The sequence below is a fragment of the Schistocerca nitens genome, chromosome 12, assembly GCF_023898315.1.
Source record: "Schistocerca nitens isolate TAMUIC-IGC-003100 chromosome 12, iqSchNite1.1, whole genome shotgun sequence".
NCBI classification, from domain to species: domain Eukaryota; kingdom Metazoa; phylum Arthropoda; class Insecta; order Orthoptera; family Acrididae; genus Schistocerca; species Schistocerca nitens.
Window position 1 is genome coordinate 167,482,422 of NC_064625.1, and position 17,128 is coordinate 167,499,549.

At 47.9% G+C, this 17,128-nt stretch overlaps 1 protein-coding gene across 1 annotated transcript in view; it reads right to left on the reverse strand.

Annotated features, from left to right (window-relative positions):
• The window catches only part of LOC126215349 (peroxidase-like), a 389,248-nt gene that overhangs the window by 299,148 nt on the left and 72,972 nt on the right, over nt 1-17,128 (reverse strand). The window contains exon 2 of the mRNA XM_049942035.1: nt 13,222-13,263. The gene's annotated coding sequence lies outside the window, so the exon portion shown is untranslated. The remainder of the gene's footprint in view (nt 1-13,221; nt 13,264-17,128) is intronic.

Consider the following 17,128-nt stretch of genomic DNA (forward strand, 5'->3'; position numbering starts at 1 on the left):
TTCCCTCCAACACTACTTCAGACTTTGTTAGATCGCTTACTGCTGATACAAGGGCCGGTTATCAAGATTCCAGTGAGTTTGAACGTGGTGTTATAGCCGCCGCCCGCGCGATAAGACACACCATGTGATTCTTGAGTTTCTCCCGGCGTATTTGATGATCAAAATATCCACGGGTGTACTGCCGGTCTACAGTGTCCAACGGGCACAATATTTCCACCTGAGCAGCCATAGTGTACGGATCTCCGTGCCGGCACGCTCACAGGAGCTCAGTCCGTCAGTTCACCTGATGATGGCGACATGTATGATCGCCGAAATATTGTGCCCGTTGGACACTGTAGACCGGCAGTACACCCGTGGATATTTTGAAGACACACCATCTTCGACATAGCGATATAGTGGGGATTTTCCCGTACTACTATTTCCCGACTGTACCGTGAATATCACGAATCCGATATAACATCAGATCTGCGATCTGAGCCACATCCTGCAAGAACGGGGCCAACGACGACTGAAGAGAATCGCTCAACGTGACAGAACTGCATCCCCTCCGTAAATTGATCCAGATTTCAATGCTATGCCATCAACAAGTGTCAGCGTGCGAACCATTCAACAAAAAATCATCGATTCGGCTTTCGAAGGCCCACTCGTGTACCCTTGATGACTGCACGGCACAAAGCTTTACGCCTCGAATGGGTCCGTCAACACCGACATCGGACTGTAGAAGACTGGAAACATTACCTGGTCTGCTGAGACTCGTTTCAAATTGTACCGAGCGGATGGACGTGTACGGATGTGGACACAACCTCATGAATCCATGGACCCTGCCGGCCGCGGTGGTCTCGCGGTTCTAGGCGCGCAGTCCGGAACCGTGCGACTGCTACGGTCGCAGGTTCGAATCCTGCCTCGGGCATGGATGTGTGTGATGTTCTTAGGTTAGTTAGGTTTAAGTAGTTCTAAGTTCTAGGGGACTGATGACCACAGCAGTTGAGTCCCATAGTGCTCAGAGCCATTTGAACCATGGACCCTGCACGTCAGCAGGACAGAGTTAAAGTTGCTGGAGGCTTTGTAATGGTGTGGGGCGTGTGCAGTTGGAGTGATAAGGGATCCCTGATACGTCTAGATAGGACTCTGACAGGTGACACGTACGTAAGCATCCTGTCTCATCACCCGCATCCGTTGATGCCCATTGTGCATTCCGAGGGACTTGGGCAATTCCAGCAGGGCAATGCGACACCCCACACGTCGAGAACAGCTACAGACTGGCTGCAGGAACACTCTTCTGAGTTTAAACACCTCTATTGGCTACCGAACTCCCCAGGCGTGAACATTATTGAGCACATCTGGGATGCCTTGCAACGTGCTGTTCAGAAGAGATCAGCACTCCCACGTGTTTTTTGCCCTGCACGATTCATGGTGTCATTTCCCTCCAGCACTACTTCAGACATTAGTCGAGTCCATGACACGTCGTGTTGCGGCACTTCTGCGTGCTCGCGGGGGCCCTACACGATATTACGCAGATGTACCAGTTTCTTTCGCTCTTCAACGTAAATCCGCTCTTCGGTTAACCTTCTTTGAATGGGGTCCAGTTTGGTGAAGATGACGACTTTGCGACGCGGGAGGCGGAACACTGATGTTATAGTTTTTGTTGTTGTTTCTATTTCTGCTGGGCTGTAGCCATTCAGAGTGTACGGCAGAGATAGGGGCGGTTCGCGACCTCTGCAGATACGCCCTGACGTCAGACGCCGCATATCTGCCGTTGCGTAAGGAAACGCCCCACCGGTTTTTGCAATACGTTCAGGGCGCTACACTGACGCCGCCAGGGATGTGTGTCCGTGAGTCTTCGTAATCCACTCTAACTGCAGTTGTAGGAATTTCTTTCTCTGCATTGCTATACAGTTTCATCCGGAAACGCTCCGACCCCGGAAGCTGAGTGGTCAGCGCGACAGAATGTCAATCCTAAGGGCCCGGGTTCGATTCCCGGCTGGGTCGGAGATTTTCTCCGCTCAGGGACTGGCTGTTGTCTTGTCCTAATCATCATCATTTCATCCCCATCGACGCGCAAGTCGCCGAAGTGGCGTCAAATCGAAAGACTTGCTCCCGGCGAAAGGTCTACCCGACGGGAGGCCCTCGTCACACGACATTTATATGTGGCAACAAAAATATGTTTGTCCATTTCTGATTTATCAAATGGTTCAAATGGCTCTGAGCACTATGGCACTGCTGAGGTCATCAGTCCCCTAGAACTTAGAACTACTTAAACCTAACTATCCTAAGGACATCACACACATCCATGCCCGAGGCAGGATTCGAACCTGCGACCGTAGCGGTCACGCGGTTCCAGACTGAAACGCCTAGAACCGCACGGCCACACCTGCCGGTTTCTGATTTATCGTCAGGAAACATTTTAGCATTCTTCTTGAGATTTAGTGCCTTTTCCCTGTGTAAACAGGAACTGAACTTTGACTGATAATACGCGCGATATAATAATAATAATAATAATATTGGACACCACTGCTTCTCCCCCAGCGTGGTCTAACCTACCCCAGTAAACGTGGCTGTCTCATTTGTCTATGGGTAAAGAAACCCAAACAAATAAAACTAGCATTCTGCCTCTTCAACCACAAAGGTTTTATATGCTTACGTCAAATCAAAAATTTAACATACTGACTCATCTGCAAAGTCGTCTGAAGCTGTTTTATACACGGGAATTCGATTCTTTGAAGAAATGGGGTGTTGGGTGGAGGAAGGGGGGAGTGTTAGTGTACTTCTTGTTTTATAACAGGACGCGATCTACAACCCAAAAAACGTTCAGTGAACCTAATGCTGGTCGCAAAATCCCACGAAAGTATATGGACACCAGAGGACCCGAGCGAAACTTTCGCACTTCTCTAGTTATATACAGGGTGATTCAAAAAGAATACCACAACTTTAAAAATGTGTATTTAATGAAAGAAACATAATATAACCTTCTGTTATACATCATTACAAAGAGTATTTAAAAAGGTTTTTTTTCACTCAAAAACAAGTTCAGAGATATTCAATATGGCCCCCTCCAGACACACGAGCAATATCAACCCGATACTCCAACTCGTTCCACACTCTCTGTAGCATATCAGGCGTAACAGTTTCGATAGCTGCTGTTATTTCTCGTTTCAAATCATCAATGGTGGCTGGGAGAGGTGGCCGAAACACCATATCCTTAACATACCCCCATAAGAAAAAATCGCAGGGGGTAAGATCAGGGCTTCTTGGAGGCCAGTGATGAAGTGCTCTGTCACGGGCTGCCTGGCGGCCGATCCATCGCCTCGGGTAGTTGACGTTCAGGTTTCGTAACTAACCTTTTTCGTAGAACTCTCCATACAGTTGATTGTGGAATTTGCAGCTCTCTGCTAGCTCTGCGAGTCGATTTTCCTGGGCTGCGAACAAATGCTTGCTGCATGCGTGCTACATTTTCATCACTCGTTCTCGGCCGTCCAGAACTTTTCCCTTTGCACAAACACCCATTCTCTGTAAACTGTTTATACCAACGTTTAATACACCACCTATCAGGAGGTTTAACACCATACTTCCTTCGAAATGCACGCTGAACAACTGTCTTCGATTCACTTCTGCCGTACTCAATAACACAAAAAGCTTTCTGTTGAGCGGTCGCCATCTTAGCATCAACTGACGCTGACGCCTAGTCAACAGCGCCTCAAGCGAACAAATGTACAACTAAATGAAACTTTATAGCTCCCTTAATTCGCCGACAGATATTGCTTAGCTCTGCCTTTTGTCGTTGCAGAGTTTTAAATTCCTAAAGTTTTGGTATTCTTTTTGTATCACCCTGTATAATGGTGTCTGGAATAAGTGTAGTCGTTTGGATAAGGGTAGTTGTGGAAATGAAGAGAAAAAATCGTTAAAACTGAACCGAACGACGTGAAATAATGATCATGAATTTGTTATACCTCCTGGTAAATGCACTGAAGCGCCAAAGAAACTGGTATAGGCATGCGTGTTTAAATAAAGAGATATGGAAACAGGCAGAATACGGCGCTGCGGTCGGCAACAGCTACACTCCTGGAAATGGAAAAAAGAACACATTGACACCGGTGTGTCAGACCCACCATACTTGCTCCTGACACTGCGAGAGGGCTGTACAAGCAATGATCACACGCACGGCACAGCGGACACACCAGGAACCGCGGTGTTGGCCGTCGAATGGCGCTAGCTGCGCAGCATTTGTGCACCGCCGCCGTCAGTGTCAGCCAGTTTGCCGTGGCATACGGAGCTCCATCGCAGTCTTTAACACTGGTAGCATGCCGCGACAGCGTGGACGTGAACCGTATGTGCAGTTGACGGACTTTGAGCGAGGGCGTATAGTGGGCATGCGGGAGGCCGGGTGGACGTACCGCCGAATTGCTCAACACGTGCGGCGTGAGGTCTCCACAGTACATCGATGTTGTCGCCAGTGGTCGGCGGAAGGTGCACGTGCCTGTCGACCTGGGACCGGACCGCAGCGACGCACGGATGCACGCCAAGACCGTAGGATCCTACGCAGTGCCGTAGGGGACCGCACCGCCACTTCCCAGCAAATTAGGGACACTGTTGCTCCTGGGGTATCGGCGAGGACCATTCGCAACCGTCTCCATGAAGCTGGGCTACGGTCCCGCACACCGTTAGGCCGTCTTCCGCTCACGCCCCAACATCGTGCAGCTCGCCTCCAGTGGTGTCGCGACAGGCGTGAATGGAGGGACGAATGGAGACGTGTCGTCTTCAGCGATGAGAGTCGCTTCTGCCTTGGTGCCAATGATGGTCGTATGCGTGTTTGGCGCCGTGCAGGTGAGCGCCACATTCAGGACTGCATACGACCGAGGCACACAGGGCCAACACCCGGCATCATGGTGTGGGGAGCGATCTCCTACACTGGCCGTACACCACTGGTGATCGTCGAGGGGACACTGAATAGTGCACGGTACATCCAAACCGTCATCGAACCCATCGTTCTACCATTCCTAGACCGGCAAGGGAACTTGCTGTTCCAACAGGAGAATGCACGTCCGCATGTATCCCGTGCCACCCAACGTGCTCTAGAAGGTGTAAGTCAACTACCCTGGCCAGCAAGATCTCCGGATCTGTCCCCCATTGAGCATGTTTGGGACTGGATGAAGCGTCGTCTCACGCGGTCTGCACGTCCAGCACGAACGCTGGTGCAACTGAGGCGCCAGGTGGAAATGGCATGGCAAGCCGTTCCACAGGACTACATCCAGCATCTCTACGATCGTCTCCATGGGAGAATAGCAGCCTGCATTGCTGCGAAAGGTGGATATACACTGTACTAGTGCCGACATTGTGCATGCTCTGTTGCCTGTGTCTATGTGCCTGTGGTTCTGTCAGTGTGATCATGTGATGTATCTGACCCTAGGAATGTGTCAATAAAGTTTCCCCTTCCTGGGACAATGAATTCACGGTGTTCTTATTTCAATTTCCAGGAGTGTATATAAGAGAACGAGTGTCAGGCGAGGTTCTTAGATCGCATACTGCTGCTACAAGGGCCGGTTATCAAGATTTCAGTGAGTTTGAACGTGGTGTTATAGTCCCCGCACGAGTGATAGGACACATTATCTCCGACATAGCGATGAAGTGCGGATTTTCCCGTACTACCATTTCCCGACTGCACCGTGAATATCAGGAATCCTGTGAAACATCAGATCTCCGTCATCGCTGCGGCCGGAAAAAGATCCTGCAAGAACGCGACCGCCGGCCGGTGTGGCCGTGCGGTTCTAGGCGCTACACTCTGGAACCGAGCGACCACTCCGGTCGCAGGTTCGAATCCTGCCTCGGGCATGGATGTGTGTGATGTCCTTAGGTTAGTTAATTCTAAGTTCTAGGCGAGTGATGACCTCAGAAGTTAAGTCGCATAGTGCTCAGAGCCATTTGAACCATTTTTTGAACGGGACAGACGGCGACTGAAGAGAATCGTTCAGCGGACAGAAGTGCAACCCTTCCGCAAATTGCTGCAGATTTCAATGCTGGGCCATCAGCAAATCTCTATTGGTGCGAACCATTCAACAAAATATCATCGATATGAGCTTTCGGAGCCGAAGGCCCACTCGTGTGCCCTTGATGAAGCTTTACGCCTCGTCTGGGTCCGTCAACACCGACATTGGACTGTTGAAGACTGGAAACATCACCTGGTCGGATGAGTCGAGTTTCAAATTGTACCGAGCGGATGGACGAGTACGGATATGGAGACAACCTCATGAATCCATGGACCCTGCATGTCAGCGGGGGACTGTTCAGGCTGGTGGAGGCTCTGTAATTGTGAGGGGCGTGTGCAGTTGGACTGATTTGGGATCCCTGATATGTCTAGATACGACTCCGACAGGTGACACGTACGTAAGCATCCTGTCTGATCACCTGTATCCGTTCATGTCCACTGTGCATTCCATGGACTCGGGCAATTCCAGCAGGACAACGCGACACGCATATGTCCAGAATTGATACAGAGTGGCTCCAGAAACACTCTTCCGAGTTTAAACACTTCTGCTGGCCACAAAACTCCCCAGACATGAACATTATTGAACATATCAGGGATGCCTTGCAACGTGCTGTTCAGAAGAAATCACCACGCCCACTACTCTTACGGATTTGTGGGCAGCCCTGCAGGATTCAAATGGTTCAAATGGCTCTGAGCACTATGGGACTTAACATCTCAGGTCATCAGTCCCCTAGAACTTAGAACTACTTAAACCTAACTAGCCTAAGGACATCACACACATCCATGCCCAAGGCAGGATTCGAACCTGCGACCGCCTGCAGGATTCATGGTGCCAGTTCCCTCCAAGACTGCTTCAGACATTGGTCGAGTCCATGCCACGTCGTACTGAGGCACTTCTACGTGCTCGTGGGGGTCCTACATGATATTAGCCAGCTGTACTAGTTTCTCTAGCTCTTCAGTGTCTCCTCCCATGTGTTTCTCATTCGGAATGTTTGCCACAGCAGGGATCGGGGATTGTCAGTTGGGTCACATAACCTATAAGTCAAACTTGACCAGCAATCTCTATTACATAAGCACGTTAGGCCGTAGTAACAATACGTGAATCGCAATTCAAGAGAACATTGACAAACATGGTTGTCGTTTCGGAAAGTTTATTCGTTTAGAAAAGCCTACGATTGGCAGAGATAATGAACTACTGCAGTTGGAACGGTTGTTATCTCTGACAAAAATTTATGTTAATTATGCAGTTAATAAGCACTTTAAAACAAATAAAGTGGTATTCGTAATAAGATAATATGAAAACAGAGTCTCTTACTCGTGACAAATACGCTAGCTTCGTAGAATATAGGTATGAAGCTGGGCATCCATGATGCCCTTTTAAAATTTTTCACAAGTAATAAGTTTTAGCGCGAAATCGGTATGCAATGTGAGAAGCCGATTAAAAAATCTTTCTAACGATATATCGTCAATCGCTCTACGTTTAGTACATGTTGTAAAAAAAGGATGCTCACTGGATAAATAATATACAGGATGATATTTTCCACCGTGCACAAACTCTAGAGACTGATATATGAGAGGACACGACATAAAGAAATGCGTGGTTTCCCTGCTAGAGACTATTTATTCAATCGTACTTTGTACCATGCAACCGCAGTGAGCGTATACATGGTTCCATCCGGGAGGGTGGTACTGTTCCTCATACTTCATGCTCTATCCCCCTCTCCTGCCACAGTAATTGGTAATGCTGTGTCCGATACGCTTCACTTGCTGATTCGCCTTCTAGTGGACGGGATACAGCTTTATACACAATGGTTCTGTATTCGAATCGAGAGCTTGTCGACATGGTTCAAAAATGGCTCTAAGCACTATGGGACTAGAACTACTTAAACATAACTAACCTAAGGACATCACAGACATCCATGCCCCAGGCAGGATTCGAACCTCCGACCGTAGCAGTCGCGCGGTTCCGGACTGAAGCGCCTAGAACCGCTCGGCCACTGCGGTCGACATGGTGTTTACTTGTTGTTTGTTGTTGTTGTGATCTTCAGTCCAGAGACTGATTTGATGCAGCTCTCCATGCTACTCTATCATGTGCAAGCTTCTTCATCTCCCAGTACCTACTGCAGCCTACATCCTTCTGAATCTGCTTAGTGTACTCATATCTTGGTCTCCCTCTACGATTTTTACCCTCCACGCTGCCCTCCAATACTAAATTGGTGATCCCTCGATGTCTCAGAACATGCCTTACCAACCGATCCCTTCTTCTGGTCAAGTTGTGCCACAAACTTCTCTTCTCCCCAATTCTATTTCGAAAGCTTCTATTCTCTTCTTGTCCAAACTATTTATCGTCCATGTTTCACTTCCATGCATGGCTACACTCCATACAAATACTTTCAGAAACGACTTCCTGACACTTAAATCTATACTCGATGTTAACAAATTCCTCTTCTTCAGAAACTCTTTCCTTGCCATTGCCAGTCTACATTTTATATCCTCTCTACTTCGACCATCATCAGTTATTTTGCTCCCCAAATAGCAAAACTGCTTTACTACTTTAAGTGTCTCAGTTCGTAACCTAATTCTCTCAGCATCACCCGATTTAATTTGACTACATTCCATTATCCTCGTTTTGCTTTTGTTGATGTTCATCTTATATCCTCCTTTCAAGACACTGTCCATTCCGTCCAACTGCTCTTCCAAGTCCTTTGCTGTCCCTGACAGAATTACAATGTCATCGGCGAACCTCAAAGTTTTTACTTCTTCTCCATGGATTTTAATACCTACTCCGAATTTTTCTTTTGTTTCCTTTACTGCTTGCTCAATATACAGATTGAATAACATCGGGGATAGGCTACAACCCTGTCTCACTCCCTTTCCAACCACTGCTTCCCTCTCATGCCCCTCGAATCTTGTAACTGCCATCTGGTTTCTGTACAAATTGTAAATAGCCAATCGCTCTTTGTATTTTACCCCTGCCACCTTTAGAATTTGAAAGAGAGTATTCCAGTCAACATTGTCAAAAGCTTTCTCTAAGTCTACAAATGCTAGAAACGTAGGTTTGCCTTTCCTTAATCTATTTTCTAAGATAAGTCGTAGGGTCAGTGTTGCCTCACGTGTTCCAACATTTCTACGAAATGCAGATTGATCTTCCCCGACCTCGGCTCCTACCAGTTTTTCCATTCGTCTGTAAAGAATTCGTGTTAGTATTTTGCAGCTGTGGCTTATTAAACTGTTTAGTTACGGAAAGTCAAATGGCAACGAGCAGCGGGTAGCAAGATTGTATTAAGGGACCTATCCTTGCCGACAACAACCACAGCATTCAGTGTTTGCGACAGTGTTTCGCCGTTTGTCTGAGATAGGGACGCTTCAGGAAAGAAATCATGAAGGACGTACTAGAAATGATCGGACACCACACATGGAGAACGATGATGATGATGATGCTGATGATTGGTTTGAGGGGGGCTCAACTGCACGGTCATCAGCGCCCCTAGAAAGTCCCAATTTTTACACATTCCAATCTAGCCACTGTCACGAATGATGATGATGATGATGATGATGAAATGATGAGGACAACACAAACACCCAGTCCCGGCCGGGAATCGAACCCGGGACCCCGTGATCCAGGGTGTGCAGGGCTTACCACCGACAGACTTTCCACATCGGGAGCAGTTTTGTCACTGGTTTCCTCAACAGGCAACCACGATTCCTGAATTAGTGTCATCCATCCTACTCACAGATGAGGCCGCCTTATGCGGAGTGGTATCGTGTGAGCTTCCCTAACAGTCATCTGTGGGATGGTATGCAGAACCCCCATGGTATGGTGACAGCGAATCGTCAGCATCGGTACAGCCGTAATATGTGGCCCGGATAATTGGCGATCGTATTTTGGGATCAGTCTTTCTTCCACGTCGCGTAACAGGACGGAAGTATTGGCGTTTCTTACGGGTGACTTTCCCTCCCCTGCTAGAAGAAGTGCAATTGATGATTAGAAGGGTTATGTGGCTGCTACCTGATGGTGCTCCAGCCCACATCGCCGTTACCGTCCGGACGCATCTCAATCGTGTCTTCCCTGGTCGGTGGATCGGAGCAGGGGGTCCAGTTGCACGGCCAGCTCGTTCATCGGATCAGAACCCTTGCGATTTCTAGTTATGGCGCCATCTCGAAAGTATCGTGTATGCAGAGCCGATTCCAGATGTGGAGAGACTGGAGCAGCGAATTCATGTTGCCTTTGACCAGGCGCGGCTCGTGGTTCCTATACTGGGGAAGGCTGCGGCATTTATCGATCGGAGCCAACATAGACGTCGGGTTACGCTACAGATTAGTCTGACATAAACAACTAAGAATTCAGGGGGAGGGGGGTGGGCGTATCACTCTCTACCTATAATTTTACGTACTGTATCTTCTATAATCAGGTATTAAATATCATTAGAAGCTAACTTCGAGTTAAAATCTTTGGTCAGTGTTTTTATACGTCATCATTACATTTTCTGACACTTTGCAGCAAATCATATGAAAAGACGCGTTTCGGAGAGATCTTTAATGCGACGAATCTTAACTTTGCGGCTGCTTAATATTTTAGGTGTTTTCAGTTCTAAACTTAAGGCGTTTATTGTGGTTTACCTCCAAAGCTCGAAGTTTACGAGTTCGCATGACGATACTGTGATGTTTTGGTGACGTCACAGGTCTTGTGCAAGTAAAACTCACTAAAATCTTGCAAAATACACTCCGAAAAAGAAACTTGCTAATATCACACGATATCAACAAAAGCAGTCAGCATCAGCAAGCAAGGAAAGTAAAGTAATGGGACAAATTTCGCGCGCTTTGTCCTCTAATCACTTATGAAACACTCGCTAGATGGCAGTACTGTTATGTTACTGTAGTCTAGTGCACTCTGGCGGGATATTTGCAAACTTATTCTAAACGTGGATAAAATAGCCAATGGCAGAAACAAAACAACTATGTAAAACATTATCAAAACAACAATACTAAACGTCGATTAATAATGCATCGAGGCGTAGTAGAGATGTGCAGAGACAGAGATTGGATAGCGAAGTTTCGGCCACTCTACATTCCTTTATTACATAGTTAGTGGAACGTGAAAAACGTGTGGTGGTTGGTATGACACCCTTAGGCTGCAAGCTCTGAGCCTTCGGGTCGCCCATAAAGAGCAGTACTATGTAGAAGCCACGCCCCCAAACCGCTACTACATGCAGCTTACGGACGTTCCAAGGCGCAACCTAAACATTACTAACCGTTCGGAAAACATCTATCGATACAAGCAGTTCCAAAAACGTTGACCGTCGTTATTTTAATCGGAATGGGAAATATGCGAAATTCGTCCTGATATTTTAAATTATGTAATACGTTCTTGCGAAATTTACTTTAACATACACTCCTGGAAATGGAAAAAAGAACACATTGACTCCGGTGTGTCAGACCCACCATACTTGCTCCGGACACTGCGAGAGGGCTGTACAAGCAATGATCACACGCACGGCACAGCGGACACACCAGGAACCGCGGTGTTGGCCGTCGAATGGCGCTAGCTGCGCAGCATTTGTGCACCGCCGCCGTCAGTGTCAGCCAGTTTGCCGTGGCATACGGAGCTCCATCGCAGTCTTTAACACTGGTAGCATGCCGCGACAGCGTGGACGTGAACCGTACGTGCAGTTGACGGACTTTGAGCGAGGGCGTATAGTGGGCATGCGGGAGGCCGGGTGCACGTACCGCCGAATTGCTCAACACGTGGGGCGTGAGGTCTCCACAGTACATCGATGTTGTCGCCAGTGGTCGGCGGAAGGTGCACGTGCCCGTCGACCTGGGACCGGACCGCAGCAACGCACGGATGCACGCCAAGACCGTAGGATCCTACGCAGTGCTGTAGGGGACCGCACCACCACTTCCCAGCAAATTAGGCACACTGTTGCTCCTGGGGTATCGGCGAGGACCATTCGCAACCGTCTCCATGAAGCTGGGCTACGGTCCCGCACACCGTTAGGCCGTCTTCTGCTCACGCCCCAACATCGTGCAGCCCGCCTCCAGTGGTGTCGCGACAGGCGTGAATGGAGGGACGAATGGAGACGTGTCGTCTTCAGCGATGAGAGTCGCTTCTGCCTTGGTGCCATTGATGGTCGTATGCGTGTTTGGCGCCGTGCAGGTGAGCGCCACAATCAGGACTGCATACGACCGAGGCACACAGGGCCAACACCCGGCATCATGGTGTGGGGAGCGATCTCCTACACTGGCCGTACACCACTGGTGATCGTCGAGGGGACACTGAATAGTGCACGGTACATCCAAACCGTCATCGAACCCATCGTTCTACCATTCCTAGACCGGCAAGGGAACTTGCTGTTCCAACAGGACAATGCACGTCCGCATGTATCCCGTGCCACCCAACGTGCTCTAGAAGGTGTACGTCAACTACCCTGGCCAGCAAGATCTCCGGATCTGTCCCCCATTGAGCATGTTTGGGACTGGATGAAGCGTCGTCTCACGCGGTCTGCACGTCCAGCACGAACGCTGGTCCAACTGAGGCGCCAGGTGGAAATGGCATGGCAAGCCGTTCCACAGGACTACATCCAGCATCTCTACGATCGTCTCCATGGGAGAATAGCAGCCTGCATTGCTGCGAAAGGTGGATATACACTGTACTAGTGCCGACATTGTGCATGCTCTGTTGCCTGTGTCTATGTGCCTGTGGTTCTGTCAGTGTGATCATGTGATGTATCTGACCCCAGGAATGTGTCAATAAAGTTTCCCCTTCCTGGGACAATGAATTCACGGTGTTCTTATTTCAATTTCCAGGAGTGTATATTTTGGGGCGGCTCCGCCTCAGAGCCTTTAATTACGAGCCGCGCCTGCCTTTGACACTGTCCGGATGCAGCCTGCCGAATGTGAACGTATGAGACGGAACACACTACGGCGCGTACGCGCATGCCTCGGGGCACATGGAAACAATTTTCAACACATACTGTAACTGTGGCTCCATGGGTCAGCGCGTATTAGACCGCAGTCTCTGTAACAATGTATAATTGAATAAATGATCGCTAGCACGAAACCATGCATTTACGGACATCATTGGACTTTTTTTGTTCCGTATCCTCTCCTCGATGAGTCACTGGAGTTTGTACACGATGGAAAAAATCGCCCTGTATATGACCATGTATAAGTACTTGTACACTTTTCGACTCTTAATTGGTTTATCGTAATAAAAGCGCCGCGGAATTTCTATTACTCACCCAACGCAGTAAACTCTCTGCAGCTCTCGCAACAGACTCGACCTGAAACAAGAAGGTATAAGAATAATTTTCATTGTTTTAGCTTATATATGTGCATTTCTGCACCATGTAGAAATATATTGTTGTAAAAAAAATTGCCTACACACACACACACACACACACACACAGGCCGGTTGCTGTGACCGAGCGGTTTTAGGCGCTTCAGTCCGGAACCGCGCGACTGCTACGGTCGCAGGTCCGAATCCTGCCGCAGGCATGGATGTGCGTGATGTCCTTAGGTTAGTTAGGTTTAAGTAGTTCTAGGGGAGTCATAACCTCATATGTTAAGTCCCATAGTGCTCAGAGCCATTTGAACACACACAAACATATCCTGTCGAATGTAGAATTTATACACACACACACACACATATCCTGTCGAATGTAGAATTTATTTAACAGTAAATAATTTTAATTTAACCAAACGCTGTTTGCCATGATAATTGACCATATTTCTGCTTATGAACATGAACTACGGGCCCTGAAGTATGCATATCTCACTTTGAGGACAAGTAGGCAGTCAAACAGGTGCGAAAATAGTGCAGAACCATGTCCGTGAAGTTGATACGCGATACGAGCAGGGAGGGAGAGAGGGAGCGGGAGGGGGAGAGAGAGAGAGAGAGAGAGAGAGAGAGAGAGAGAGAGAGCAGGGGGGAGGAACAGAGGGGGGATGAGAATGGATAGTGTGGAACGGAGAGGACGGGGAGGGGGGAGAGAGGAGCAGAGGGGAGAACATACAGGTTTGTCTCGCTGTCAACTACATCATTAGAGACAGAGGACGTGCTCGGATTGTGGAACACTGCGCAAGAATATCATCTGTGTCCTTTTCAAAGAAACCATCCCGGCGTTAGCCTTATGCGATTTAGGGAAATTGCTGAAACCGTAAATCTTGATTGCCAGTCGGGGATTGAAACCGTCGTCCTCACGAATAGCAGTCCAGTGTCTCGGATACGGAAGAGAACGTACCTTGTGAAACCGGAAGTTTAACTTGTCAACTATTTGTGGAGAGCGCCGTCTTTCGTCCTTCTCTTCAAGTAGATCGGTCACATAAGAGGAGAACGTGCTTGAAGTTTAGTAGGCTAGAGGTAGAAACTGTGAAGGTGTTTCGTGAGTTGTACCTGGATAGCTCAGGCTTAAAACACTGCCCGCAAAACGTGAGGGTTCCGGGTTCGAGTCCCGGCCTGACATTCAATTTCAGACTCTCAGGAAGTTTCACAACAGCCGAAACCCTGTTGCAGTGTCGAATATTCGATCTCAAATATGGTTCTTGATTTGTACATTTGTTTGATGACTAAAATGGTTCAAATGGCTCTGAGCACTGTGGGACTGCTGAGGTCATCAGTCCCCTAGAACTTAGAACTACTTAAACCTAACTAACCTAAGGACGTCACACACATCCATGCCCGAGGCAGGATTTGAACCTGCGACCGTATCGGCCGCGCGGTTCCAGACTGTAGTGCCTAGAACCGCTCGGACACCCCGGCAGGCTATGACTAATGATTTGTAGTTATCCACATGCAAAGTTGCTGAAAATCCAGACATCGCCTGTTGGGAATTACACTTCGCAGCAAAATTAAAGGATCACTTTTTAGAAACTCTGTAACTGTCACCGAGTGCCATGTATAAGTTTGAAATTTGGCTCAAAGGTGCCTACAGCCATCTTCCGTAATGGTGCAAAAGCGTGGCGACCTGCGACATCACCCTAGGTCTCTGCGATGCTTCAAACAGCAAGGTGTCGGCACTTGCGGAAAAAAAGACCACAGCTCAGAAACTCATGTGAGCTATCAGGTGGGTTAGTGATGTCACATTAGCACCAAATTTCAACACAATTCTGCTCAGCGCCACCGTGGACGTGTCATCTACATCTACATGATTACTCTGCAATTCACATTTAAGTGCTTGGCAGAGGGTTCATCGAACCACAATCATACTATCTCTCTACCATTCCACTCCCGAACAGCGCGCGGGAAAAACGAACACCTAAACCTTTCTGTTCGTGCTCTGATTTCTCTTATTTCATTTTGATGATCATTCCTACCCATGTAGGTTGGGCTCAACACAATATTTTCGCATTCGGAAGAGAAAGTTGGTGACTGAAATTTCGTAAATAGATCTCACCGCGACGAAAAACGTCTTTGCTTTAATGACTTCCATCCCAACTCGCGTATCATATCTGCCACACTCTCTCCCCTATTACTTGATAATAGAAAACGAGCTGCCCTTTTTTGCACCCTTTCGATGTCCTCCGTCAATCCCACTTGGTAAGGATCCCACACCGCGCAGCAATATTCTAACAGAGGACGAACGAGTGTAGTGTAAGCTGTCTCTTTAGTGGACTTGTTGCATCTTCTAAGTGTCCTGCCAATGAAACGCAACCTTTGGCTCGCCTTCCCCACAATGTTATCTATGTGGTCTTTCCAACTGAAGTTGTTAGTAATTTTTACACCCAGGTACTTAGTTGAATTGACAGCCTTGAGAATTTTACTATTTATCGAGTAATCGAATTCCAACGGATTTCTTTTGGAACTCGTGTGGATCACCTCACACTTTTCGTTATTTAGCGTCAACTGCCACCTGCCACACCATACAGAATCTTATCTAAATCGCTTTGCAACTGATACTGGTCTTCGGATGACCTTACTAGACGGTAAATTACAGCATCATCTGCGAACAACCTAAGAGAACTGCTCAGATTGTCACCCAGGTCATTTATACAGACCAGGAACAGCAGAGGTCCCAGGACGCTTCCCTGGGGAACACCTGATATCACTTCAGTTTTACTCGATGATTTGCCGTCTATTACTGCGAACTGCGACCTTCCTGACAGGAAATCACGAATCCAGTCGCACAACTGAGACGATACCCCATACGCCCGCAGCTCGATTAGAAGTCGCTTGTGAGGAACGGTGTCAAAAGCTTTCCGGAAATCTAGAAATACAGAATCAACTTGAGATCCCCTGTCGATAGCGGCCATTACTTCGTGCGAATAAAGAGCGTTGGACAAGAACGATGTTTTCTGAAACCATGCTGATTACGTATCAATAGATCGTTCCCTTCGAGGTGATTCATAATGTTTGAATACAGTATATGCTCCAAAACCCTACTGCAAACCGACGTCAATGATATGGGTCTGTAGTTCGATGGATTACTCCTACTACCCTTCTTAAACACTGGTGCGACCTGCGCAATTTTCCAATCTGTAGGTACAGATCTATCGGTGAGCGAGCGGTTGTATATGATTGCTAAGTAGGGAGCTATTGTATCAGCGTAATCTGAAAGGAACGTAATCGGTATACAATCTGGACCTGAAGACTTGCCTACTCCAAGCATACGATGAGAAGGTAGTCACGTCTCCACTTACCCAACATTCCATCTCTTCTTTCGACACCTGTGCGAAGGAATTCAGAACCGCGACACTCAGCGTTGAAATCAGGCAGGTTTCTTACGGGTGGCCGAGGAAAACATTTCAAACAGGCCACTGCTCAGAATCGACATGAAAAGGCCTCAGGGGGCGGCTTACAGGGTCTCAATGAAACCACCCCTTCCTTTCGGGCGTTGATTCCGGCGCATTTAGCGGTTTAAAACGACAGTCCGAAGTGCGATGACCAACACGAAGATGTTCTTGATGATCTTGGGACATTTAGTGATCGAAAACGACAGATCATGGGTGATGAGCAATAGCAAGTTTTTGACAACTTTCGACACTGCTGCCAGTCTCTGGGCATTTCAATCCTACCATAAGGACATCGTGGGGCTGTAATCCAACTGAACGTAATTTAATACCTTTTGAGCGTAATGCGACCACAATTTTTGCTCCGCTATACAGAGTGGAACCTCTAGAGACCGTTCAAAACCATTCGATGAAATCTGA